Source organism: Myotis brandtii, unplaced genomic scaffold (genome assembly GCF_000412655.1).
Source record: "Myotis brandtii unplaced genomic scaffold, ASM41265v1 scaffold384, whole genome shotgun sequence".
Lineage (NCBI taxonomy): Eukaryota > Metazoa > Chordata > Mammalia > Chiroptera > Vespertilionidae > Myotis > Myotis brandtii.
Window position 1 is genome coordinate 3,434,720 of NW_005364745.1, and position 26,382 is coordinate 3,461,101.

Genomic DNA, 26,382 nt, shown 5'->3' on the forward strand with positions numbered 1-26,382 from the left:
TCACTGTTTTAAACCAATACATGATAAGTTCATCTAAAATGAGTTTCTCCTTTCCATACAGTTGTTTTAAATCCTCACCCAAGGATTTTTATTAATTTTGAGAGAAAGAGAGAGAGAGAGAGAGAGAGAGAGAGAAACACTGATCAGCTGCCTCCCGTAAGCACCCTGACCAGAGATCAAACCCGAAGCCCAGGTATGTGCTTTGACCTGGAATCAAACCCTCAACTTTTTGGTGCACAGGACTATGTTCCAACCCACTGAGCCACCAGGCCAGGCCCCTCTCCCTACGTTTTCATTTCCGATTCCTCACACAGGCAGGTTGCAGCATCTCTCCTCCCTGAAACCCATCGCCCTCCCTTAACGGGCTGCATCAGTCATTCCTGAAGCCCTTTTACATGATGCTGAATGCTGTGCCACGGACATAACCCATAATTATAAACACCTCCTTCCAGAAGCAGGCTGGTCCTCTGCCCTCCCCGCTTCAAGCGCTACTGAGTCATTGCTTCCTGTGCCCCCAGGACCTGTCAGTTCCCCTCCTGAGGCCCCCTCGCACCCCCCATGCTGCTCTTCCACAGCACATGACACCATTATCATTTAAATAGCTGTTCTAAAGTATCTTTAAAGGTCTGCCGACCTCCCACTGGACTCGGAGTTTCAGGGCATGGCCAATGGCCAGCATCTGTCTCGTTCAGCACTGAGCACTGAGCTCCTGGCCCCTGGCCCACTGCCCGCCAGATGGTAGGGGCTCAATTCAGAGCTGTTCGTTCAATAGCTTTATTTTTCTTCCTTCTCCCTTGGGAGCCACTATTGATTAACCCCTTCTCTGCCGATGCCTGTGTCTCCATCTACAAATGGACTTAAAGACTCCATAATCCTACCAGATTCCTCTCTCTGATGATGCTGATCAATACAAAGCATTACTCACTATTTAAAAACCTCGTCCCACGAGGAAGGATAGATCAAGCCAACTTTACCTTCCAGGGAGAAAAATGGTTCCATCTAATGGGATTCAAGCCCTCATTTGCTTAGTCTTTATACTTATGAGGGACGGTGCAACATCCCAGGGATAAAAAGATGGATAGGAAATGACCTTGGCCCATAAGGAGTTCACAGACGTCTGAAGACAGAAGCACACCCAGTACCTACTTACATTATGATCTGTCAGTGCTAGGCCAGCGCTGTGAACTAAGACCTGTCAAAGTCCAGAGAGGATACTATTACTATTTTAAAAAATCACTAAAAGCATAAGCCATGTTACAGATGAGCAAACAGAGACCCGGAAAGGTTAAGAAACATGTGTAAAGTTACTCCATATACCACTGGAGAAAGCTAAAGCAATTTAAAGGAAAATCAAGAATCTTTTCAGATGAGCAAGATTTAAGTGTGTTTATAGACTGAGGCAAGCAAAGGAGTCAATAGAAAGAAACAGAATGACACGTACAAGGGGTGAGGGTTTGAACTGAGAATGCGGCCCAGGCGGAAGGCTGACCTTTGTAAATCAGAGTCACCTTCTTCCTCTGAGGGTGAGCAGGGACAGGAGAGGAAGTCAGTTTGTGTTTTATGCTTCTGTTTTCTTCAGGAAGCGGGAGGCAATGTCCACAGAGCCAGTGGTGGGCAGAGAAGCTTAAAAAATGTGTTGAAGAGTTACTGTTTCTAATAGCTCCTGGGGTAAAAGAGAAAGGAAACCCACTGGAAACGAGCGAAGGGGTTTTCAAGCAGCCCAGAAAGTCCAGCTGAGAGTAGGAATTATAACTCCATAAAAAATCCATTTGGAAGTGGCGTGTGATTTTTCACGGGAAGCACTGGGTAGGATACCAGCAAAGGGGGGTTCGCTTGATTGACGAATGGAGGCGGGAAAGTCAGGTAAAGCAGATTCCAGGGTCAAGAGGATGGGCGGTGCCAGTGAGCAGGTATTTGAAATGATTGTGGGGTTAGGGATGGGTAGGGATAAGGAATAGGGCATAGTCCTATAGATCAAAGGAAGGTTGTTGGATGGGTCATTTACATGAATGTTAAGAGTTCCCAGGATGATGGGAGATAGGAAAAAATGGGAGCTGGGAGTCAAAATCCTGGAGAAATATCAGGGAGCCACCTAGAGGCCCAGCACAACCAAACAGCAGTGATGCCAACTGAGAAAGGAGTGATGAGGTCAGAGAGCAAATGGGTCAAGCCTTCTGAAGAAGTGTGGGAGCTGGGAGTCAATATCCTGGAGAAATCTCAGGGAGCCACCTAGAGGCCCATCAAAGAGCAGTGATGTCAACTGAGAAAGGAGTGATGTGGTCAGAGAGCAAATGGGTCAAGCCTTCTGAAGAAGTGGCTCCTATGATTTACTGAGTTCCTACCGTGTTTGTCTCTTGTGAGTGTTGTAACTAACTGATTTCATTTACGTCACTGTAACCACCTATGCTAGGTTGGATAGTGTCCCCACAAAATTCATGTCCTGCCTGAATGTCAGAATGTGACCTTATTTTGAAACTAGAGGCCCGGTGCATGAAATTCATGCACGGGGGAGGAGAGGTCCCTCAGTCCAGCCTGCACCCTCTCCAATCTGGGATCCCTCTTGCAATCTGGGACCGGTGGTTCCTAACTGCTCACCTGCCTGCTTGCCTGACCACCCCTAACCGCCTCTGCCTGCCTGCCTGATGCCCCTAACTGCTCCCCTGCCGGCCTGATCTCCCCTAACAGCTCTCTCCTGCCAGCCTGATCGCCCCTAACCACCTCTGCCTCAGCCCCCATCACCGTGGCTTTGTCCGGAAGGACACCCAGAAGGATGTCCGATCTATCCAGTCTAATTAGCATATTACCCTTTTATTAGTATAGATAGGGTCTTTGCACATGTAATACAGAAGGATGCCCGGAAGGACGTCCAGAAGGACATCTGGAAAACGTCTAGTCTATCCGGTCTAATTAGCATATTACCCTTTTATTAGTATAGATAGGGTCTTTGCACATGTAATCAAGTTAAGATGAGGTCACACTGGATTAGGGTGGGCCCAAGTCTAATGACTGGTGTCCTTAGAAGAGGAGAGATGTGAAGACACGAAGGAGAAACAGGGATGAAGAGCATATGATGGTGGAGGCAGAGATTGGCGTTATGCTGCCATTAACCGAAAAGGGACAAGGATTGCTGGCAACCACCAGAAAGCAGAAGAGGCAAAGGACTCTTCCTTAGAGCTTTGGAGGGATAGGCCCTGCGACACCTTGATTTTGGATTTCTAGCCTCCAGATCTGTGAGAGAACACATGTCTCACATCTGTTTTAAACCAATTTGTGATAATTTGTTACAACAGCCCTAGGAAATGAATACATCACCCTACGAGGTAGGTATTATTATTCTCATTTTAGCGATGAGGAAACTGATGTTCAGGAAATGTAAGTACCTTGTTCAAAGTTACAAGGCCAGACAGAGAGTCAGGATTCAAACCCCAGACCTGTGGTATCCTTTCCTCGAGGTAGGTATTATTGTTCTCATTTTAGCGATGAGGAAACTGAGGTTCAGGAAATGTAAGTACCTTGTTCAAAGTTACAGGGCCAGACAGTCAGGATTCAAACCCCAGACCTGTGGTATCCTTTCCACTGCACAGTCCTGCCCCCACAAAGGCCCCGCAGCTGAGGAAGACCAGGCAGAGCACAGAGCACAGCGTGATAGGCCACTCGGGGCAGAGGGACACACCTAACTCTACGGCCTCTGCTGAGATTGGAAACTCTGAGCTCCAAGTCCCTTTTAAATGCAGGAACTGCACCCAAAGCAAATCACATATGAAATCTGTAGTTATACACAGGCATGTAACGCATGATCATTTACAAGCATGTTCACAGGAAGGCCTCTTTGAACAGTAAGCTCTTGAAGAGTAAGTTCTTATAAGTATTCAAAGGAATAGTCATTGTTTACAGGGAGGGACATGGTAACAACGAATATCTCAAGGTCTGAGCGAGGCTTTTCTTGCACACAGACAAGACACTTGGAGGCATGCCTGGCTATAGTCCAAGCACACACACCAAAAGTATGTCTGGCACGCATTTCAGCATAAGCAGCCACAGCCCTGAGCTTTGCTCTTTACCCAAGTGGCACCATATAGATTTCACATGAAATACCCAGACGAAATAATTTCATCCACAAAGTCCCATGTCACATGCTTAACTAAGTGCATTTGAAGTGTCTACATGGTCAGAGGGAAGGATCGCGGTGGTCTCTGTCCCGATCATGCCTAGGCCCCATGCCTTTACAGATGCTAAATGATTACAAGGGGACAAAAGGGTCACTAGAGAACTTGAAAAGCAATGAAAACCATTCTTGAAGTTAAAGATTCTAGGGGAGATTTGCTTGCTCTGGATTTTCTGCTGTCTTCCACCAAAACCCAAACTCAAACCCACACTCACACGTATGCATACACACACACACACACACACACACACACACGCCCCCTGCACCAAAACCCAAACTCAAACCCACACTCACACGTACGCATACACACACAAACACACACTCCCTTCTGGAACTAGTTAGTTCAACAGGTGAAAGCTGGGGTAGGGTTCAACCCCATTGAAGGAGGGTATCTCAATGGCCTATGACTGGTTTTCTTGTTTTTGGACTAAGGAAACCTTTGACACTGCTGGTGCTGCCTCTCTGGTCCCCCTTGCATTGACAGGGCTTCCATTCCTACAGCCAATGCCTTTATTTAATCCTGTTCAGGTCAACAGCACCTTTTGGGTTCCTACTTTTGCCAGGCATCATGCTAGACACTTCCGATGGGGCCTCCTCTCTGCCAAACTGCTGGAGACGGATACTTAGAGACCCAGGGAGGAGGTTGACGCTGATCATTGTTTACCTGGGGCATTTGGATAGTTTCTTAACTGGCTTTTCTACTCCCAGTTTCCTCCCTTCCCTCTCCCATGCCACCTGCCTTGCTGGTGAAATATTCTTGCCTACTGTTCTGGCTCACTCTCCGATACAAATCATCCATGGCCATCCGGGGCCAACAAGAGGCCCCTACTCTTCAGCAACCCTCCACCCCTCACACACAATTAATCCAGTTTCGAACCTTAAACTCCACTCTGCCCAGCTCTCCCTCTGGCCCATGCCACCCCCACCCCACTGGAGCCTGGAGCTCTAGCCAAGCTCTTGGCTCCAGAATCCAAGTTATTCTTTCCTCTTCTGCTTTGCAACTACTCAAGTGATTGTCCCTTCTCTCTGCCAGCGAGGTTGAAAGTTGCTCCCTGCCTTCCAGTTTAAGAAAGTTTTACACTGACATTCAAAGTATATGGTTTTCCCATTTCATGGGAGGCGCTACTGTGTAGGGCAAGGAGCCTGGATTCTGGGTTCTGGGTCCACATCCTGGCTCTACCAAATCCCAGCTGTGTGACCCAGAGAAGTTATTTAGCTTCATATGTCTCCTTTTCTCACCTGTCAAATAGAAGATAACAGCACTTTAAAATATTTGAATTCCCAAACAGACTGTACTTGATGCAAAAACTTTTGTCTTCCTCATAATGTCTTTCCATAGATATCCAGATGCCTTTTATGAATCAATACAGTAAAATAAACTTGCTCCAGATCGGAGAAAAGACTGTAGTGCTCCAACTCATCAATACCCTTTTGATTTTCTATCTGTGCTGCAACTGGGTTGGGAAGCCTCGAAAAACATAAAGTCACTTAAATAATCAAAACACTACATGTATAAAAGTATGCTGCCTCATGTTATCAGAGGTTCATTTTAAATAGTCTGGACATTTTAATATATTTGAGATAAGAGACGCCACTGATGTATTTATACCCAAACTCTTGTAGTTCTCAAGACAGGGCATATCTGTTACAGCCTTTCTACACGCCTGTAATAGCAAATCCAAAATAAACTCCAACATCCACCCACAGGGGACAAATCTGGTTCCAAGAACGGATTCTGCCTGGTGTCTGAAGGCAGAGGGCGGCGTTTTCCAAGGACGAGGTGAGGGGCCATGGTGTTCACCAGGGTCAGGTCTTTCTGAGGCCTCCCGCCAGCACGTGCACAGATGACCTCGACACTGTCTCTCCCCAGGCCCCAGATCACACGGGCCCCAAGGAAAGCCAGGAAGGCTCACCCTGGAACTGCTTATTCCCAAAGAGCAACAGAAAAGCCCAAACCAAGGACACAGCAGATCCAGAGAACTTCGGAAAACTCATCGAGGTTCCCCTAATCAGTGGTCGGCAAACTCATTAGTCAACAGAGCCAAATATCAACAGTACAACGTCTGAAATTTCTTTTGAGAGCCAAATTTTTTAAACTTAAACTAGATAGGTAGGTACATTGTTATTAACTTAATTAGGGTCCTCCTAAGGCTTAGGAAGAGCCACACTCAAGGGGCCAAAGAGCCGCATGTGGCTCGCGAGCCGCAGTTTGCAGACCATGGCCCTAAGTGAAGCCTCGTTCATTTCCCTGCAGCGGTTCTCAACCTGTGGGTCGCGAACAATGAAAATACATCCTGCATATCAGATATTTACATTACGATTCATAACAGTAGCAAAATTACAGTGATGAAGTAGCAACGAAAATAATTTTATGGTTGGGGGTCACCACAACATGAGGAACTGTATTAGAGGGTCACGGCATTAGGAAGGTTGAGAACCACTAGAGGCTACAGGAGAGTCCCCCAAAATGTCTCGCCTGAGAAGCTTATGGCTCAGCTAGATGCCGAGTGCCAAGTAAAGTTCCACAAAAATCACTGAAAGGAGGGAAATTCTAGTTCAGCAACATTGGAACTTGGGCTACGGATTTTGTGTGATCTTGGGCTACGGATTTTGATCTTAACTAACAAAAAATGCCAGGGATCTGCAGTTTGAACAGACACACTGAAAATGAATGTTTTTAATGTTAAAACAATGAAATAGTAATAGAAAACATGAATGCTTGTGAAATTCTGAAACTCCACTATCTAGGGCAGGCTATACAGAACTTCTATCGCTTAGAGACCATTTCTACTGTAAGTCCCTTGGTGTTCATGTCGTGGTGTCCCACAGACAGCAAGCAGCAAGTTCTAGGGCAGGGCTCTGGCTTTTACACCTGCATCCCAGACCCCCAGCACAGGGACTGATATATGGCCCATGTGGAATACATGTTTGTTGAGTGAATGAATGTTTGCCTGAGGAAAAGATGCGAGCAGAGCACTGGGCGTCTTTAAACATAAGGTTGCTACGAAAGCCACTGAGGAAGTAGCCAGCTGTCAGGATGCCCCAAGATAGTCTCCTCTCCTCTGATGCAACTATTTGAATGTCATTATCATGACATTTGCATCTTGACACCCCCCTGCACTGCTGGGCATCAGCTGGCTCCCTTCTGTCTATGCTATCAAATCCAAACTCTTTACAGCCTCGGATCTCCAACTCCAACCCCGCTTACTGAAACGCAGCATAACAGGTTGCTTTCACGCATGGACCCAAAGCCAGGCTGCCTGGGTGCGCAGCCAGCTTCATCACCATGACCTTGGGCAAGTTACTTGGCTCCTGTGTGCCTCAACTGTAAGAGGGGAGATATCAAAAGTAACTTCTACCATGGAGTTGTGGTGAGAATGAAATGAACCAAATGTTTGCAAAACATTTAGATCGGTGTCTGGCGCACGGTGAGAATTCAGTAAGCGTGAGCTCGCACGCTTCTTACTCACGCTCCTAAGGGAAAGCCCATGTGTTATTGTGAACAGTGGTTCTTTCCTCTAGGACTGGCTGATGTCCACATTCACAACCTACTCCCATGGCCAAGGCCAGACTCCCTGGCTGGCTTCGGCACAGATGAGACCATATGCAAATCCAGAGGTTCCCGCTGCAACTCTCCCCCAAGTGAAGTTAAGTTAGTAAAGTGATTTGGACCTCGGGAAAATGCATCAGTGCCTCAAGTATCTTGAACAAGTTTATCACCGTCCCATTAACGTGAACAGCAGAATATCAAATTAAAGGAAAACGTGTATCTGCCCATGAAACTATGGGAAGATGATACCCACAAGCCAGAAACTTCAGGGGATTCCTTGTAGTTTTAGGTCAGCGGGCCAATCGGACCACTGGCGGAGATGAGCTGGGAAAATGCCTGGAAGAGATCCCAACACAACTCCATTCACGGTGCCTAAGTCAGAGGGATGCAGGGTGACGGGGAGGGTGGGTCACTGAGAAACCACGGGAGGCCAACAGTGGCTGGCATGGTGGCCAGCGCCTAAGGAAGGAGACTGTGCCCAGCCCAGAAGGGCCTCGGCCCCAGTGAATGCCAGGCTGCCACCAAGGCTGCCCTCTGGCACAGATGGGACCTCCTGCTGCCATCACTTTGGATTCTTACGCTCCCCAGGCTGTGGGCTTCTGAACCGGTGAAGTACACAATGACAACCCCAGGTTTCCCTCTGCTCTTTTTTTCCCCGATGGAATAGCAGAAGAGGGATCTTCTAATATCTGATAGAATCATTCATTCCTCAATTCAGAGAAGCGCAGCCCCCTCTCGAACAGCGCAGGCCCAGGGAAGGCTCAGCGCTCCAAGAGAAGGGAGTCAAGTCAGGATCAGAGCGCATCTGTGCCTGAGAAACAGAACTGCTCCTCAGAACCCAGAGAGGGAGCCCACCGTGCTGTCCACCGGATCGAGGAGAAAAGCGTGTCTATGAAGCTGCTCCATAGGAGAATCTGGAATCAAAGAAAACCATATGGAGACGCCAAGTTTAAAATGTGCTGCGAACAGTGAGCAGCACACTGAGGCATCTAGGAAATCTGGAGTTAAAGTAAAGGACATGTTGGCATTCTTAACTAAAAGGAAAAGAAAAAAGACAGTAAAAAGGTGAGGGGGAAAAGATATAAGAAAAGGATCCGGGCAATATCATCTATAATGTAGGTATCTAAGCAAAAAAAAAGCAAACTACCCTGAGCTAAAGAAAAATTTGTCTATAAAGTTAAATGACTCTCTAAGTAATAGAATTAATGAGGGGGTCAGCTGGGGGAAGAGACCAGTATCTTGAGACAAATTTCACAGAGATACTTTAAGTTTGAAGAATAAAGAAAAAAGCCCATTTTTTCAACAGGTTATTTTCAAAGGCTCCCCATTCAGGCTGGTTCAGATTTCTCCGAAACACTGACCTCCAGCAGGCAGTGCCCATCAGCAACAGAGTTTTGAGAGGCACCGAGCATCACGGGAAAGAAAAGCATCCTCAGACACACAAGACTGACCAGCCCTTACCTAAATGCTCCTTCAGAACTTTCCAAGGCGTGGCCCAACTGACCAAGAGAGGAACCACAACAAGAACGCCAAAACCGAGTGCTGTTGGCTGGTGTCCATGTTGTGTAGCAAAAGGAGGAAAATTGTGAATGCATCCATAAAGCACGAAGATGTAAAATAAACTTGGAACTTGAACCCGGGGATGCAGGCGTGACTGCCGTCGCTCTAGATCAGCGGTTCTCAACCTGTGGGTCGCGACCCCTTTGGGGGTCGAACGGCCGTTTCACAGGGGGAAAACCCATATAATAATTACATATTGTTTTTGTGATTAATCACTATGCTTTAATTATGTTCAATTTGTAACAATGAAATTGGGGGTCACCACAACATGAGGAACTGTATTAAAGGGCCATGGCATTAGGAAGGTTGAGAACCACTGGCCTAGATGAAACATGCAGTGTGGGAGCTTCCCGATGTAGGAGGGCATATTTCCTCCCAGTACTTCCCTTACAAACAGAACCTTGTGCAGCAGGGTGCCCATCCTCTTGGGACGAGTGACTGGCATTAATTCAGAGGACCCCATGATTCCTCATTGTATCTTTTTTTTAACCAAACCATTCTCAAAACCTGGAGAAAGAGCTCAACAAAGCTCCGAGCCAGCTGTTGGCCTAACAGCCCCAACCAGCAAGAAGAGGACAACACTAGCACCCAACTAACTATAGAGATGCTCACCTTCCCTGCCCCCCCCCCACTTTCCTCTCTGCCGCCAACATCCAGGAGACCAGACCCCAAATAAGGAGGGGGCAAAGGAGTTGAAAGGCAGAACAGCCCAACCCTCCCCCACTCCGGATGCTCTGAGACAGGGTCAAGCTGCATGGAGAAAGGGAAGATTTAAGTCAAGCTGGAGGTTGACTTTGCGAGCTGGATTCGTCTCTAGAAGTTTATGGAAGTTGCACGTTGAGAGGGTCAGGAAAGGGAGATTCGATGTGGCATGGCTGAAGGCAATGACTAAAGAGAAACAGAAACCCTTTCAAAGTGACGCCTCAAGCACTTGAGATAGTTCAAGACAGCAACTACATCTCTAATACAGTTAGAAGCCTGTGTTCAATAGGGGCATGATAGTACTGACCTAGACCTGGGCTCAGACCCCTGGCTTGGCCCATTCATTCATTCATTCATTCAGCAGATGTTGACTAGGCACCTTCTGTGCACAGGACAGAGCTGTGAACAAGACCGATAGAGGCCCTGTGTTGTGGGAAGTTGAATTCCAGGCACCTGTGTGATTCTGGGGAACTTCCTTAACCTTCCTGGGCCTTAGATTCCTCAGAGTCTCATTCTCATATTCCCCCAACTTAATTTCTCTGGATCCTGGAAATTTAGTATCACAAAACAATCTATTTTTAACTTTAGCAACACACACTTCACACAACTAAACTGAGATGAACAGCTTGTGTTTTAGAAACGCAAGCACAAGCCACATGGAGGCTTCTAAACATAGAGAAGTTACTCCGACTCTCAGAATAGATGGAGGGCAAGTGGCTGAGGGAGGAAGCCAGTCATAGCTTGCCTCATGTGTCAATTATAGTCTCATTATCCTTGTGTCTAGATATAAAGGGGCAAACTCTCTAAACATCAAAAAAAATCTATATTGATGACTTTAAATATGTGACAGGGTAAATACTTGGTAAAAACTAGCACTTCTGTAAGGTAGAGAGACGCAGAACTGTCTTGCAATGGTGATTCAGCACACCCACTACTACTGCTGCATCTACACAAACTATCAAATCCACGGCCACAGGTTTTGGTTACTTATGGAGAGTAAGACCCCTCTGGGCACTGGTCCATGGGCTGCAGCTCAGGTTCCCTGCAGAGTAGAGAGAGCACCCATCACCTGCCCAAGGCCACTTCGCCTGGCAGGGGGCAGCCCTGGAAGCTGAAGCCTCAGGCCGCAGGCCTTGTGGGCAGCCCCCGGAAAGCTGGCTGGCCCTGGGCTGGCCCTGTGTGCGTTCTGCTCTCCTAAGCCATCTCCAGAGCCACTGGCACCTGGGCTCTCTTTGCCTCGGCTTTAGGAGACGGAAAACAGTCGGCGGAGCACGGCATACCTGCTCCCCTCTCCCCCACCTCTGGTCCTGTAGGGCAGCAGGCCACCCCAGCCATGTCTGACTTCCAGAAGGTCAGGCTGTTCGTCATTCAGGTCAATCCCCAACCTGCCCAGCGGTGCAGTCCCAGCGCGTTCAGCTGTCCTCTGTCAACACAGGAGCCACGATGACTCAGTTTACCCCAAAGTTCACCAGAGTAGCAACAGCTTACCTAGTCATTGCCTGGAGTAATTTTTCACCAAACTATTTATAAAATGGCGCTTACTATTTCTTTTTCTTTTTTTTTTTTTTTCTCTTTTTGAGACTAAAAAAGGGAAGCACTCAGGTCGTTGAGCGCTGCGACAGTGGAAAAGCAACATGAGGGACAACTTTGCCAACAGCTTCCATGTGTTCAAGTCAGAAAATGCAAAACCTCCACAGGCCAACAGCACCAAGGCTATTTCCTCTTGCGTGTTCGAAAATAAATAAGTAAATGGATAAACATACAAATAATAAACAAACGTCTTAGAGAAGAGTTTGTGTAGGGTATGTAACTACAAAACAATTTACTATGCACTCAAAGTATAAAATAAGCCCCTAAGATATTACTTTGTTAAATAAAGAGAATATTTTTTTGTTTAGGTGAAGATAAACAATGTAGTTTAAATATATGTATGGGAGTATATTATCTCAGTTTACAACATGACACGTTTTTGCTGACCTTAAGGTTTTAAAAACAAAATATAACCACATAATAGAAAAGTATAAAACGAGGGACAAGAGGAACATCCACACTCATTATGTGTTGCTCTGTCAAAAACAAGGTTAAACATTTAGCTTTATTTCCTTCTAGGCAATTGCCCCAAGTCTCTCTTTCTAGCATAACTGCTGTTTGCCCTGCGTTCTTTCACACTAATATATTAAAGTCACCTTGTGGGGCAAAATATATGGTTATTTTATAGGATCCCCATAATTCCATAAATTATTTTTCAACATTTACTCAACTTAACATCCCTTTGTTGCTTAGCATTTAGTTTGTTTTTGGGAAAGAACACAGCCAACAGCTTACCTGTGCACGTTTTAAAGAACACCTTAGGTAACGCTGCTTTCCATGTGGGCACACGCCGACTACGAGGAAACCAGATCTCATCACCGAGGGAAATGTTTACAATGATCTAACAATTCGCAGAATCGGGCAATTTTTAAATTATGGGAATACTGAAGCATATCCAAGAGTAGGGGGAATAACTCATCGCCCTCAGTGACTGTTCACAGGTGCCCGTCTCATTTCAGTCATATCCCCGTTTTAGTTCCCACCGGGTTGTCTGAGCAAATCTCAGACCACACAGCAGAGCTTCAATACAGACTCCAGGCTGTGTCTCTGAATGTAAGGACTTTTATTTTTTTAAATGAGCACAAGACCACATCACATCTAAAAAAAATAACACCAAGATTTAATCCAGCAAATATCCAGCCAGGATCCCAATGTTCCCAGTTGTTGTCCAATAAATTTTTCCTGGTTTTCGGGAATCAGGACACAAATAAGGTGCTCACATTGCAAAAGGCAGTCCCATCTCTCCAGGTTCTTAATCTGTAGGTTCCTGTCTTCACACCCCCCTTTTAATTTACCTGTTGACTGAAATGAGGTCCATTTTCCTACAGTGTGTGTACTAACTGCACCTCCTAATGCATTCAGCGCATTCCTCTACCTCCATTTCCTGCAAATTCTAATGGAACCTAAAGCCTTGATCAGATTCAAGTTAATGGGGGGAGGGGAGCAACAATAAATCCTTCACTGGAGGTGCCCTGTGCGGGGTACTCCCACCAGAAGGCACAGATGTAGGGCTGCCTCTCTCTTTTTTAAGTTATAAAGCATTTGGGTTTAATATTTTTAATGAAAAATTCCCAAATGTTTTATTATTTAAAAAATCAAGCAAAAGGAGAGAAAAGAACATAATGAATCCACATCCACCCATCATGCAGCCTTCATAAATGTCAACTCCCTCTCCCTCATTTCACTGTATCTATGCCTCATTCACTCACCCTCTCTTCCCAAGCTAGGGAACTTTGAACCACGTTCCAGACACCATATAATTTCATCTCTCAAGATTTCAGTGTATCTCTCTCTAAAAGACAGGAATTTAAAAATTATAACACCTAAAACTTTTTAAATAATTCCTTAACACCTTCAAATAGCTGATCAGCACTCACATTTCATTGATTGTATTAGAAGATATTTCTGGTATTTGATTTTAATTTGCAGCATTTGATTATTGGCAAGAACATTCTGCCGTGTTCAGGTTCTGATGGTGAATTATATCCTGGTGCCTGCATTTGTTTTGCTTTTCATTGAGCTGGTGGGCTGACAATAATAAAGAGTGATGGCTGTTTTTGCTACAAATATCTTCTCAGTCTGGTATTTGTCCACGAATGGGAGGTGGGGTGGATGGGGCAGTCTGCCTTCCGTCTAGGTCAGGGGTCCTCAAACTACGGCCCGCGGGCCACATGCAAATACAAATATTGTATTTGTTCCCGTTTTGTTTTTTTACTTCAAAATAAGATATGTACAGTGTGCATAGGAATTTGTTCATAGTTTTTTTTAAACTATAGTCCGGCCTTCCAACGGTCTGAGGGACAGTGAACTGGCCCCCTGTTTAAAAAGTTTGAGGACCCCTGGTCTAGGTACTACCCGGTGAACTTAAGCTTTCTCATTTCAGTGCACTTCCTGATTCCTTCTATTGCTTCCAAGCTCAGAATGCCTTTCTTTCTTCAAATATAATGAATATTCAATTGTATTTTTTCAATAGATTTTTCTCAGTAATCTACGTTGTTCATTACATTCAGGTCTTATATACTTAGAAAACTATTTGGGCTGTATAAGACCACAGAATTTATTTCCATGACCTGTAAGTCATAGATATTGAAAGAAAAGAGTGTATTCTGTAATAGTGGTGTATTTCTAAATGATTTAAATCCTTTTGCAGACTGCTCATAAATACATTTCCTTTTGCTCCCAAAGGAAAAATTCCAATCCCTTCTAGAGAAAGGGGGGCCCTTGTTACTGGAGTTGAAAGCACTCGAAATAATGAGGGTGTTAATGAGTTCTATGCAAGAATGAAAAGTGGGGATTAATTTAAATCACAATGAGGCTGGTGGTGGAGGGGTTTAATGGGTTCTTCTTTAACAGTTACCAACACATTTCAAATAGGCGCAGGGCCTTTTAACAGGAGGGCATTGGTGCTGCACAAGCCCGGTTACCGTGGAGACCCCCCTCGCCATCCTCCCAGAGCCCCTGGTCTTGGAAAGGCAGCTTCAGTTGAATGGATGGCCAGTTTTCCCAGCCTCAGCTGAATGGACAGGAGTAACAGAAGAAAAGCAAAGCTCAACCATCACCTCAACTATAGTCCTAGGTTTTTTTTAGTGGAATTCTCACGGTAGTGAAGTAGGATTATAACGCAAAGTTCCAAGTAAAACTAACCGACGGGTCTCATTCGTTTTGTATGTCCCGACCGTGACACCAAGGCTAAAAAGTGTAGACCAAGTGCAGCAAGAAGTGTGGAAACTTGGAAGCACTGTGTAAATACCAGTCCCCAGTCTATATCACACTTGCCGCCTTCTTGCCATGTCCTTACATGGGGTCTCTCGTGTACATGTGCACTCCTAGTGTCTCCAAACACAGTCACAGTCTGAGGTACTTGGGGTGAGGGCTTCAACATATGAATGGGGGGCGGGGATGCACAATTCAGCCCATAACAGAAGGTCTAGTTGGAAAAATCTGATTCAATACACATCCTACAGGGCATACAACACACTCACTTTAGGCAGGAAGCACTTAAGGGAGAGCTCTTCTCTAGGGCAGTCAGAAGCGTCCAATCAAGAAAAACATGCCCATATACTTAGACACCGATTGGCAGAGAAAAACAAGAGATGGTTTTGAATAAGAGCCCCAAATCCAAGGCAAAAAGGCAGACACTGAATGTCTAGGCATTGACTTGACACATGGACATTTCATGTCCCGCTCAGGTGTAGACAGCAATAAGAAGTTACCTATTTGAGCTTGGAGAATGATCCTCCCTCACCCCACACACATAGGCCGGATGGTCATCATAAAATCAGTTACCTCTTAAGTCCGGGGCTGGGCATGATGGGAAATCCTTGTAAAAACATGTTAAAGGCATTGTTTTGACCACAAGCTGCTCAGCGCCTGATCTGACAGGCAATATCTGTAGGTGTCAACAGAAGACAGAAGGCCTCCGGGAAGACAGAGGAAGAAACACGGACAGGAGGAACGTAAAGAGGCCGAGAGGAGAGGAGAGGAGAGGAGAGGAGAAATAATACTCATGGGAGGGGAGGGGAGGAAGGGAGGGAGGAAGAGAAGGAGGGAGGGAGGGAATAGGAAAAGAAAAGCTCTCAGGAAGGGATGTTTCTGCCCCTCCTCTCTCAGTGGCATTGCCCCATGTCAGAGTCCCACCGCTGCCTAATAAAAAATGCCAGAACTTCACACGTGTAGAGCACGCGTACATTTCCGAGACTTCTCACCTGTTCTCCCTGGTGTACCCCAAACAGCCTGGTGAGACCTCATGGAGGGACTGTTATTTTTATTTGGCAGATTAAAAAAAAATCTGAGACAAAGTCATTAAAGGGACAGAGTCCGGGAGCAGTTGAACATTTTATAGAGTAACTCTACTCCATAGAAATGATAAACTACAATTATTTTCCACTTCACTACCCCTCCCTCAAACTTTCTGGTTTGTACATAATCAAATTACATGTTCTGCACGTCTATTTTTAAAATTCTGTGTTCATGATTCGTCTACAAACTTTCTCTTTAGCCTAAGAGTTTAGTTTGTTCAACTTTAAGAATATCTCACTTGCTACAAAGCTCTGTGAGAAAAGTGATAGATAAATGATTACTTACTAGGGAAAAGAAGAGTGATTACCAATACCAGAAGAAAGAACTCTTATCCTAAGTCGATTCTTCTCCTCCAGAGGTGACCTTCCAAACACTACAACTTTTCTAGAACAATCTAAGTGAGTTAAAAATAAATCCCAGGGGAAAAAAATGTAACTGATGATCTTTTATTAATGGGGGCAAGGTGGGGTACAGGCAACATGGCTCTTGTCATAAAAGAAAATAAGGTTATGGCACCAGGAGAAGGAACGAGCCGGCCCCTGGCTCCCCGGGTAAGCCTGACACCTCGGAGCTCAGTTACCAACAGGCTGGTGACAACCGGCCATTTCAGTGGCTTTCGGACAAAAACCCAGGCTCAGGTTCAAAGCTGGAAGGTGATACATGTCCTGGGACAGAGTTCAAAGTCCTGTCCCCCAGGCCCTCATGTTAAGGTCTTGGCTTTTGGGAAGGGCTGGCAAGTTCTGGCACGCTACTTCAGTAACCCAAGTACCAGAACATTCTGGGAGCTCTTCTGCCTACGAACTTAGAAACTGCTCATCTCCTCAGGCAGATTAGAGTTTCCCAAAATGGCACAGCCAGATTTCTGGTCCCGCATGCTCTTCCAGAACCTCGCCACCAGCTTGGAGAGGAGCGTCGATTCCCTCCCCTCGAGTCGGGGCAGGACTTCCTGACAGTTTCCCCTGCTGGAAGGTGGCCGAAGTGACACCATGCAACTGCCACAGCGAAGTCACAAAGGGGTGCCGTTCCCACAGGGCTATCGGGATGCGTGGACCCCGGCTGCCACGCATGAGAAAGCCCAGGCCACAAGGAGGGGACATAAGCCTTTTGGCCAAAAGCTTCAGCTAAGGTCTTAGGGGAGCGCAAGCCTCAAGCGCCAGTGGGTGAATGAGCCTCCAGGTGATCCCAGCCCCAGCTGCGGGCCCCACATCATGGATCAGAGACAGGCTGTCCCCATGGTACCCTGACCAGAGAACTTGGGAGCATCATAAACGCTTTTATGCCACTAAGTTTAGTAACTAGAACATACATTGCAGTTCAAGTTAACACCAAGGGCAGAAAGAACGAACCGAGCATGGTCCCCAACTTACGATGGCTCTGTTTACGACTTTACGATGGTATACACGTGATAAACATTCAGTAGAAACTGTACTTCAAATTTTGAATTTGATCTTTTCCCGGGCTAGCAATCTGTGGTATGATGCTCTCATGATGCTGGGCAGTGACAGCGAGCTGCAGCCAGCTGCCAGTGGGCCATGCGACCACAGGGTACATAGCCAACAGCTACAGGAAATTCACTGAGCTCAGTGATTCTGCCCAACTGTGGGCTGGTGGAGTGTTCTGAGCACATTTAAGGTAAGCTAAGCTAAGCGCTGATGCCCGGTAGCTTAGGTATATTAAATGCATTTTCAGCTCACGATGGGTTTATCAAGATGTAACCCTATGGTAATAACTTATCCAAGAAAATATAGGAAGTGGCAGAATTGAAATTTGACCCCCAGATCTGCCTGACTCCACAATCAGAATTTTTTAATTCTCCCAATAGAGCCCAACCTGGGGGCTTTGGTCCTGGATTGGGAAGTTGGGAGGTGGGGAGGTATGAAATGTGGGGAATGAGAAAATTCGATTAATCCATGAGCATTAGTCATTGTTTGTAACTATACACACACACATACACACACACACGGAGTTTTCAAATGTACTAAATTCCATAATAATTACAACTCAAATACATTTCACATATTATTGATCTTGGTTTTGATTATAATCTTGGTATTGATTATGTGTCTTCTCAGTCAACAGATGATAACAGAATACTAGTAGCTACTAAAAGTTAAAGGTCCGTGAACTTTCCATATGAGAACAGGATGTTCATACTTAAAAACATTGGGAACCACCAGCTACATGCCTCCTTGTTATGTAATGAACATTCATGCTTGGTAAGGTGGACAATTGTGTTACCACAGGGAAACACAAGAGTTGCGAATGATCAACATCCCATCTGTGTTTAGTTAATAACGGTGCTTACCAGGGGATTCTTAAATAGTGGCTTTGAGGGGAGAGGTCCCTCAGCCGCAATTCATTAATTTGCTAATTGTTCTTCCCACTGAGCCCTGGGCAGCTTCTGTGTTTACCTAGTGGTGATCTACGTGCCTTTCCACTTTCCACACACAACGGCAAGTGACAGCGACAGCGACAGAGACGGCGGGCAGGGAAGACTGAGCCTTCCTGTCCCCTCCCTGCCCTGCCTCCGTCCTTCAGGATACCCTCCCGAGCAAGCACTCCACTCACCCCAGAGGTGGGAGGAAGAGGCGGTGATAGATGTGGGAACAGCTCATTACCCACCTGGAACGGAGAGCAAGTTCACTGCCTCCCTGAGAAACGGGAGCCACCTCATGAGGCCTTACAAAGCCTTCTTGCTGCGACACTGACAACTTTGCCAGGATCCTTTGCTCTCACGTCACACGGGATGCTGAGTAAAATGCACAGGGCCACCCCTGCCTTGACGGAGGGGCACAACCCTCTGCCAGGCTGTGCTCCACGCAGTCACCCAGTTCACCGCCTGCAGAAGGCCTGGCTCGGGGAACGAATGCCACCCTGTGAGGGCCCAGGCTCCTCGCCTCTGAATCCACTGCATTCCACAGCATATGTTTCTTCCCCAAATGGGGAGATGAGGAGGGAGATTACACTCACTAATGAAGTTGGTTTGTGTCAAAACAACTACAGACTTTTAATCCATAACACCATTATTTATTAAAATTGCACCCGGAGATAGCCATGACTTGTACTTGTGAGCTATTCAGCTCTGGTAAATGGGGAAAGAAGAAAAATAAAAGAAATGTGCTTTTAAACATCTTGAGTCTTATTAACATCAACTTGAGGCATTTAAAGATACTCTAAAATAAACATGGATCTTAAAATGAACCACGAATTAACTACTGTTTAATTCATAAATGGAAAAAATGCATGTTTTTCATCTTATTAAGTGCACAAGAAGAATTCATCACACACACACACACACACACACACACACACGCACACGCACACGCACACACGCACAACAGACAACCTTAAGATTCACACATTGGCCACCAGTAGTTAGAGAACATTTCCACCAACCACGGAGAGGCAGCATTTCATCCATGACACGAAGTAGATGGTTGAGTACAGGAGGAGGACGAAGCTTTGGCCTGGACGGTCCCCATTCTCCCTGTGACCCTTCCCAAGCTCCCAGCTGCGGGGGAAGGCAGAAGAGGACCAGTCTCCTGGACAGGTATCTGGTCTAACCGGGCTTTCTCCCTGTACTTTTGTTAAAGAGAAAACCACAGGCCCAAAATGGTGTCACTTGTGCTAGAGCCCATGATACCAAACCTAGACTTAATATCTGACCTAACGGCTCCTTTAACGACTGCCAGAAAAATAATCGTAATCAACCAGTCTGGAACATTCTGGTCAACAGCAATGAGCCAATCTGTCACGTGAGCTCTCTCTATCCTCCCTCTCCACACAATAGAAAGAAGAGACAATAGTCATGATAAAAACAAAAATAATAATAAATAAAACACCCTGCCATTACCTTCCCCCCAAAAAAGATGTCCTCGTAAAAAATATTTTTTTCTTCCTCTTATAGCTCCCTTGCCCCACCCTTCTCCTGATAAACACCTTCCATTTTGTACAGTGCCTCAGAGAGCCTTACTAGTTGCTCGATGGGATGTTGCCCAATTCATGAGTTGCTTAACAGAGAAAATTAGATCTTCAAATTTAATCAGTTAAATTTTGTTCCTTAACACTTTTACGGAAAACAGACCCAGAAAGCAGGAGGAGGAAGTGGAAGAGCAGAAGAGATGGGAGGAGATATTTAAAGCAATTCACCCACAATTCATAGCTCGCTAGCCACGTGGCAAAAGATGCTGACCATCCTGACTTTCCCCAGGGCATTTTCTGAATGGGGGCAGAACTGCTGCCCCAGGAGGTACAGGGGAATGGCCCCCCTGGAGCTGGTCACAGCCAGGGAGCCTCTGCCCCATCTGAACTATAAGATCCAAATTCCCTCTTATCTCAAAAGATGGGGCATGTGAATCCACCAATATTCATCCTTAAAACAATGCCTTTCCCATAACACAGAATATTTGCCTATTGCTACAAACAACTCCAGATGTGAGTTATCAGGCATCTCCAAGGTCAGAGTTCTTTAGAGATTTCAAATTCCTGGAGGACAGGAAATACGGTTGTTTTGGACTGCAACTGCCCAAATACTGCATACATAAATTCCTGCCAGGAAATCCCTTTTGGTAAATTCTCATTTCCTTTCAAGTGTCTGGCCTTGTAAGAATTCTGGGAAGACTGACGATAACCCGTCTTTAATTTATAACTGAAGTAAGTGTGATTCATTCATCCACTTATTCATTCATCCAACAAAGATTTATTGAGCCCCTCTTAGGTGCCAGGCTGGGGATTCAGCAGTGAACTAGCCAGAGCCTATGGCCTCACAGGGCTGCTGCTCTGGGGTGGGGGGTGGGGGGGGGGACAGATCATAAAAATATAAATATATCAGAAATAAAAAGGTATGATGTCAAAGAAGATGAGTATTTTAAAAGTTGAAAGGAGGATAGAACCAGGAAGTGATAGGAGAGTGCGATTTTCTGTAGAGGGAGAGGCAGTTGCCCCGTCCACATAATGGCAGACCTTTCTGCGCGACACCTGAGCAGAGCACCTGAAGGAGGGAGCCCTGCAGATGCCTGGAGAAGAGCAGTCCAGGCTGGGAACAGCCAGTGAAGCCCTGAGGCCGAGGTGGGCTCAGGGGGCTCAAGGAACCACTAGCGAGCAAACCAGAGGACTCTGAGTCAGAGAGGGGCTTGGAGACCACCGGGTAAGGACTTGGCTTTTGCTGACTGGGCTGGGAAGCCACGAGGGGACTCTGAGCAGAGGAGTAACAGAAAGGATCACTCTCTCTCGGTGCTGGGAATAACAGTCGAAGCAGGCAGACCAAGGCTGACAAGACATGCTTGTTGCCTGGACCAGGTGGTAGCAGTCAGGACAATGGGAGACAGTCCCTGGACCGATTTTGCAGATAAAACGATCGTGCTTTGCCAATGTGACACGGAGATTATGGCTAGGATCCAATCCCAGCTCTGCCACCTACTAGCTGTGTGACTGTGGGAAAAAGGTTTAATTTCTCTGCGTCTCAGTTTCTTCTGTAAAATGAGGATCATACCATCTTTGCTGCCAAGGTAGAAACACGACATCTAAGTACCTATTGCAACACCTGGGATCTATTATTTGGAAAGTACATTTAAAAGTCTTTTGAAATCCTCTTTCATGTTTGGTTAACCCACGTACCCCTGACCCTCAACAAAGCAACATTCGCCTGGGGAGCTGCTGGGAGAGTTTTCGTGGGGCCACATGCTCCTTCTCTGCTCTATCCGCTCTCCGATGGCCTCACGCATTGATCCTTTCAGCGTGGCTGTTGTTTTCGAGGTTAGGTGATAGCAGTTCTAATCCTAACAGAATCGGCAAATGCCATCCGTGCCCCTTATCAGAGAGGTGGGCAGAAACAGTAAATGGAGAACAGAATCCTGGGGCTAAGCATTTCTGACAATGCCAGGAAGGTATTTGGACATGGTATTTTAATTGCATAATAAAAACTCCTCCTCTTGTACTCAATAAAAGAGGCTGAATTATTATTATACATTATTGGGTTCTAAAGCTGGGTATTCTTGCCTCCTTTCCTATCCAATCTTTACAGTTAGGCCAATAGTTCTTACTGATGGCAACATGTGCTCACAATCATCATATGACTTTGAGTCCAGCAAGGAGTGAAACCACCCACCGAGCCCTAAAAATCAAAGAGAAAATCTCTCTGTCCTCTCAGCTGGAATGCCCAACAGAAGATACATATACGTGATTGTGGTTCCCTCCACTTCCCCTTCCCAATGAATCCAATGTCACATTTACATGGTTGCCTCTCTAAATATTTGAAATTATTTTGTCAATCTCTCTCCCTTCCTCTCTCTCTCTCTCTCTCTCTCTCATCAATAAAGACATTTAAAAAAGGAAAATGGTAAGGAATCTGATCATGGAGCCCTTTTAGTTGAAATCTAGAAATCTATTTGAAGAATTTAAATACAGTCTTAATAGAACTATAACCCCTTACTAGAAAACAAAAAATCAAATAGAGCAGTTTAGATCTGAATAGCAGGATTAGCTCAGGAAATTCCACCTAGAGAAGACAGAAACATCTAAAAGTTCCCATTAAGCTGATTCTCAATAGAAAAAAGAGTCAAGTCTGAAGGTCTTCCCTTTTTAAAGTTTTGTTTTCTAGTGCCAGTATTAGAAAGTACTTCTTTGCAGTGTTTTAGCATATTTATGTTCTTTTCAAAATATGAGTTCAAGTAAGCCTCTTACTATTGTTCACAGAAATAGCACAGCAGTAGTAGAGTTCAGAAGCTCTAACATCCAGACCTCATCTTCATTAACTCTCATGATGACCCAAGAGGCAAAGATATTAAGTCAATAAGCCAAGTTTACTGCAGAGCTTGTCGCAAAAACCCGAGCCCAGTTGCTCTACTTCCCTGCTCCTTCTTTAAGGCATAAGCCATGGCCAAACCCTATTCTGCCATCCCCTATTCAACTTCTCCCCCTCCTCTTATCACCTGCCCCCATCTCCTGGAATCTTTCTCTCTCTCTCATCTGGGCATGCAGAGAGTTTTCAAGCCTACTTCCAACATGCCTCTTGAACCTACCCCTCCTTTCTATCCATGTTTTACTTTCTTTTTGGGGGGGCCCTTTATCCCTTCTCACCTAAATAATCACCTGCTCACCCATTCTACCCACTGCCAGACCTAATACTGTCCAAGTCGCCCTCCATTCAATTTCCTAAAGTCAAGTACCCGGGCAGGTACTTACTAAAAAGCCTTTAGTGACTCCCCAGTGCTTAATAAATTAAGCACAATCCTTTTATACCAGGGATCATAAACCTGGATGTTACCAAGTCACTTCTCTCCCCTATCTTCCCAAAAGGCCACCTTACTTCAGATAGAGTGGGCCACACCGGCACACCACCCCCACACCTTTGTGAAGGCTCGAGTTGACTTCGACCTTACTACAGATAGAGTGGGCCACATGGGCACACCCTCTTCATTCCACCCCCACACCTTTGTGAAGGCTCGAGTTGACTTCGTCAAGAATAACCTCAATCCCATCTCTCCTGGAATTCTGCCCATCTTGCAGCATCCTTCCTACAGTGAGGCTTTCTTTCCCTCCCTAAGCCCCTCCTTTGGGAGTGAAAAGGTTTTCTTCTTTCAAACTCCTGATAGCTGTGTTTGCTCTCCAGTTTCCCTCGTGTCATCATTTCCCTGATGCTGACCCACCACTATCGTCACCCCTACATCATAGGCTCTCCGATGACAAGGACTGGGTCCTGTTCACCCTACCGTCTTCTGAGGCACTCCCTAAAGATGTTCAGAAAATGCTTACTCCATTCATCTTTAAATCTATCTTGCAGGGATGGGACTTCCCTCTGAACCTTCAAAGCATGTATTTTATATCGCTTATGCAGCACTTAAATTCTGTCCTGAATAGTCATTCTTTCCACATACAAATGTCCTATTTAGCCAATGAACAGAGTAGGCTCCATAAAGGCAAGAACCATGTCTCCCATTTTATGTGTGGATTGAGGATCTTGCCTCCAGTAGATACTAAACATGTATTCTTACATATTTACGTGTTTTCCCCTGGAAGGCTGCATTTCTCCAAGGTTACGTTCCTCAAGATGCACACCCAAGGGTTGTGTAGTAAAAAAAATATTACCATGTGGCATACATACTTCCCCTGGCCCTATACAACCTTTTCGTTCTTAGATACTTGCAATGTGCATTAAGACATTAAAGGCACTCAGCAGTCCTGTAATAAAGAAACTTACTTATTCTGCTAAACAGGACATTTTTCCAAACTTAGTTGACACAAGGAAATATTTACTGCTTATAACACTTACTGACATCCATCAGTACCACTTGGAGAAACTCTTCTAAAGTATCTGAAACAACTTCCTATATATAACTCAGTGCTCAGCAGACAACACAGGTAAGACATTTTATCGTCTACAAAGCACTGCTAACACATTATTACAACCGAACTCCCTCAACAGACAGACTTGTAATAGGAAATGATAAAGGAGGGAGAGTCTGTCTTGCTTTCCTCCAATCCCTCCACTCCTCACTCAGCATTCCTTCCTTCAAGCATCAACTGAAAACTCCTTTCCTTCAGTCACCTTGAGACACCAAGGACACAATGCGACTCAACTCCCTCCTCCATCAAGGCACTGTTCCAGACCCTCGGAACTGACCGGGTCCTCAGGTATAAACTCCAAACTGTTCTTTTTTCTAGGGAGAAGGAAAAGTAGGTTACAGGTTCAAGAACTCTACCTTGAAGATGTAGAGACATTAGAAAAATTAGACATTACAAAGCTTAATGGAAACTCGTAACATTCCAAATTTAGAGCTATATCCATGAGGAATAGGTTCAGTTGTATATAAAAGGAAACCCCAAATAGCAGCGGCTTGCTCACACAAAATATGTCTCTACATATAAACAGAGTCTAAGAGGAGTCAGTCCAAAGCCGACAGGACAACCTAAGGACCATTGAGATTGGGGCTCCCTCTGTCTGTTCTATCAACCTAACACAAGGCTTCCACCTTTAAGATCACCTCAGGGCCCCAAATGGCAGCTGGATGCTAAGCATCACATCCTCATCCTAAGCAGAAAAAGAAAAGAAAAAGATACTGAAATAGGTAAATAATGTGTAGCTTTCAGCAGAGTGACAGGTCCCTTTATGGAGACTTTCCCCAGTCCCCTTGTCACTTCTCATTGACCAGGACCTGGTCACACAGGCAAAGCCAGCTCAAAGGAGGCTGGGAAATGTGGTCTTTTAGCCGACTGCATTGCATCCCAAATTCTAAATAAGGAGTTCTAGTGCTAACAAAGAAGCTCATAATAATGGTAAGAAGTCATATGGTCCAGGGTTTCTCAAGCTCACTCATCAATCAGAATCACCTGCATGGGATGGGGGGTGGAGGCATGGCAGAGGAGATACTCATTGAAATACAGATTCCCAGGCTCCACCCAGACCTCCTCAACCAGAATCTCCAGGGAGAGGATGCGGGGAACCCTGTTTTTAACAAGCACCCTAGGCGATTCTTTTCAACAAGCAAGTTTGGGAAACACTGAAATCTAATCTCCCACCCAGCTTGGCAGTCTCAGCACAATCCGGAACCTGGGGCCTTGGAGGCGATCAGTCCACCCTGAAGCAGCAGGAGACATGGAAGTTCTCTCTCATCCTGAGCCCGCTGCTGCCAGAGAGCCTACCCCATGGGAAGAGACCAAGGGGACCTTCGCCATAAAGGAATTGCAAAAGTAATTATGAATCGGACAACCAAGTGCTTTAACCAGCCAGTTCCAACACATCAACAAGTATGATCAGATAAAAATCAGCCCATGTCCATATAGAAAGCTTTCAAAGGACTGTTCTCTACTTTTTCAATCTTACTTTACCAACGAGGACATACATTCAACAAGTGTCTGCTCCTTAGCACCTGAGGTGCAATAAGGTTGCCTGAAGTTGGCTGAAGGCCTGCAGCCTGTGAGCGGATGGGTTTTTCTTCGAGGGTTAAAGTAAAGCTACAGAGGGAAAGGTGTACTGTACTGGGTGACATTTAGCAGTCACCTATCTTGTACTCCTGTATCCCTGCCCATTTTCACATTTCTTTCCTCCAAACAAATGTTCTGGGGGCTGTGTTACCTATAGTCTGCCATCCTAGCAGCTCTAGAGCCAAGGGAAACCTAAGGACAAAGGTGAGGAATAAATGAACGCTAGGACTGAGGTAGGATTCTGACGTCAGGTGCTATTTCGCCCAGGCTAACACCGAGAAAGTCTGGTGGGTGCAGGGGTGGAGGGGCTCAATTATACCAGAAACTGCTTATATCTGGCATGACCTCTCCACAGGGGGAAATGATTCTGACTTATATTTAACTTTTGTTGTTTCCTTATGATTGAAGAATTAAACCATCAGAATACAATGAAGAAAATAATGCAGTAAACACATTAAAGGGAGATTCTTATTCGTGTATTGGTGTTGCAGTTCTGTGGTAGGCAGTGAGACAGACATGAGCAGAGCCAGGACGATGGCCAGGATACTGAAGGTCACCAGAGTGGAAAGCCCCAGGTGACTAGCAAAGGACAATT

At 45.6% G+C, this 26,382-nt stretch overlaps 1 protein-coding gene across 1 annotated transcript in view; it reads right to left on the reverse strand.

Annotated features, from left to right (window-relative positions):
- The window catches only part of RAI14 (retinoic acid induced 14), a 106,503-nt gene that overhangs the window by 60,118 nt on the left and 20,003 nt on the right, over positions 1 to 26,382 (reverse strand). The window lies entirely within an intron of this gene.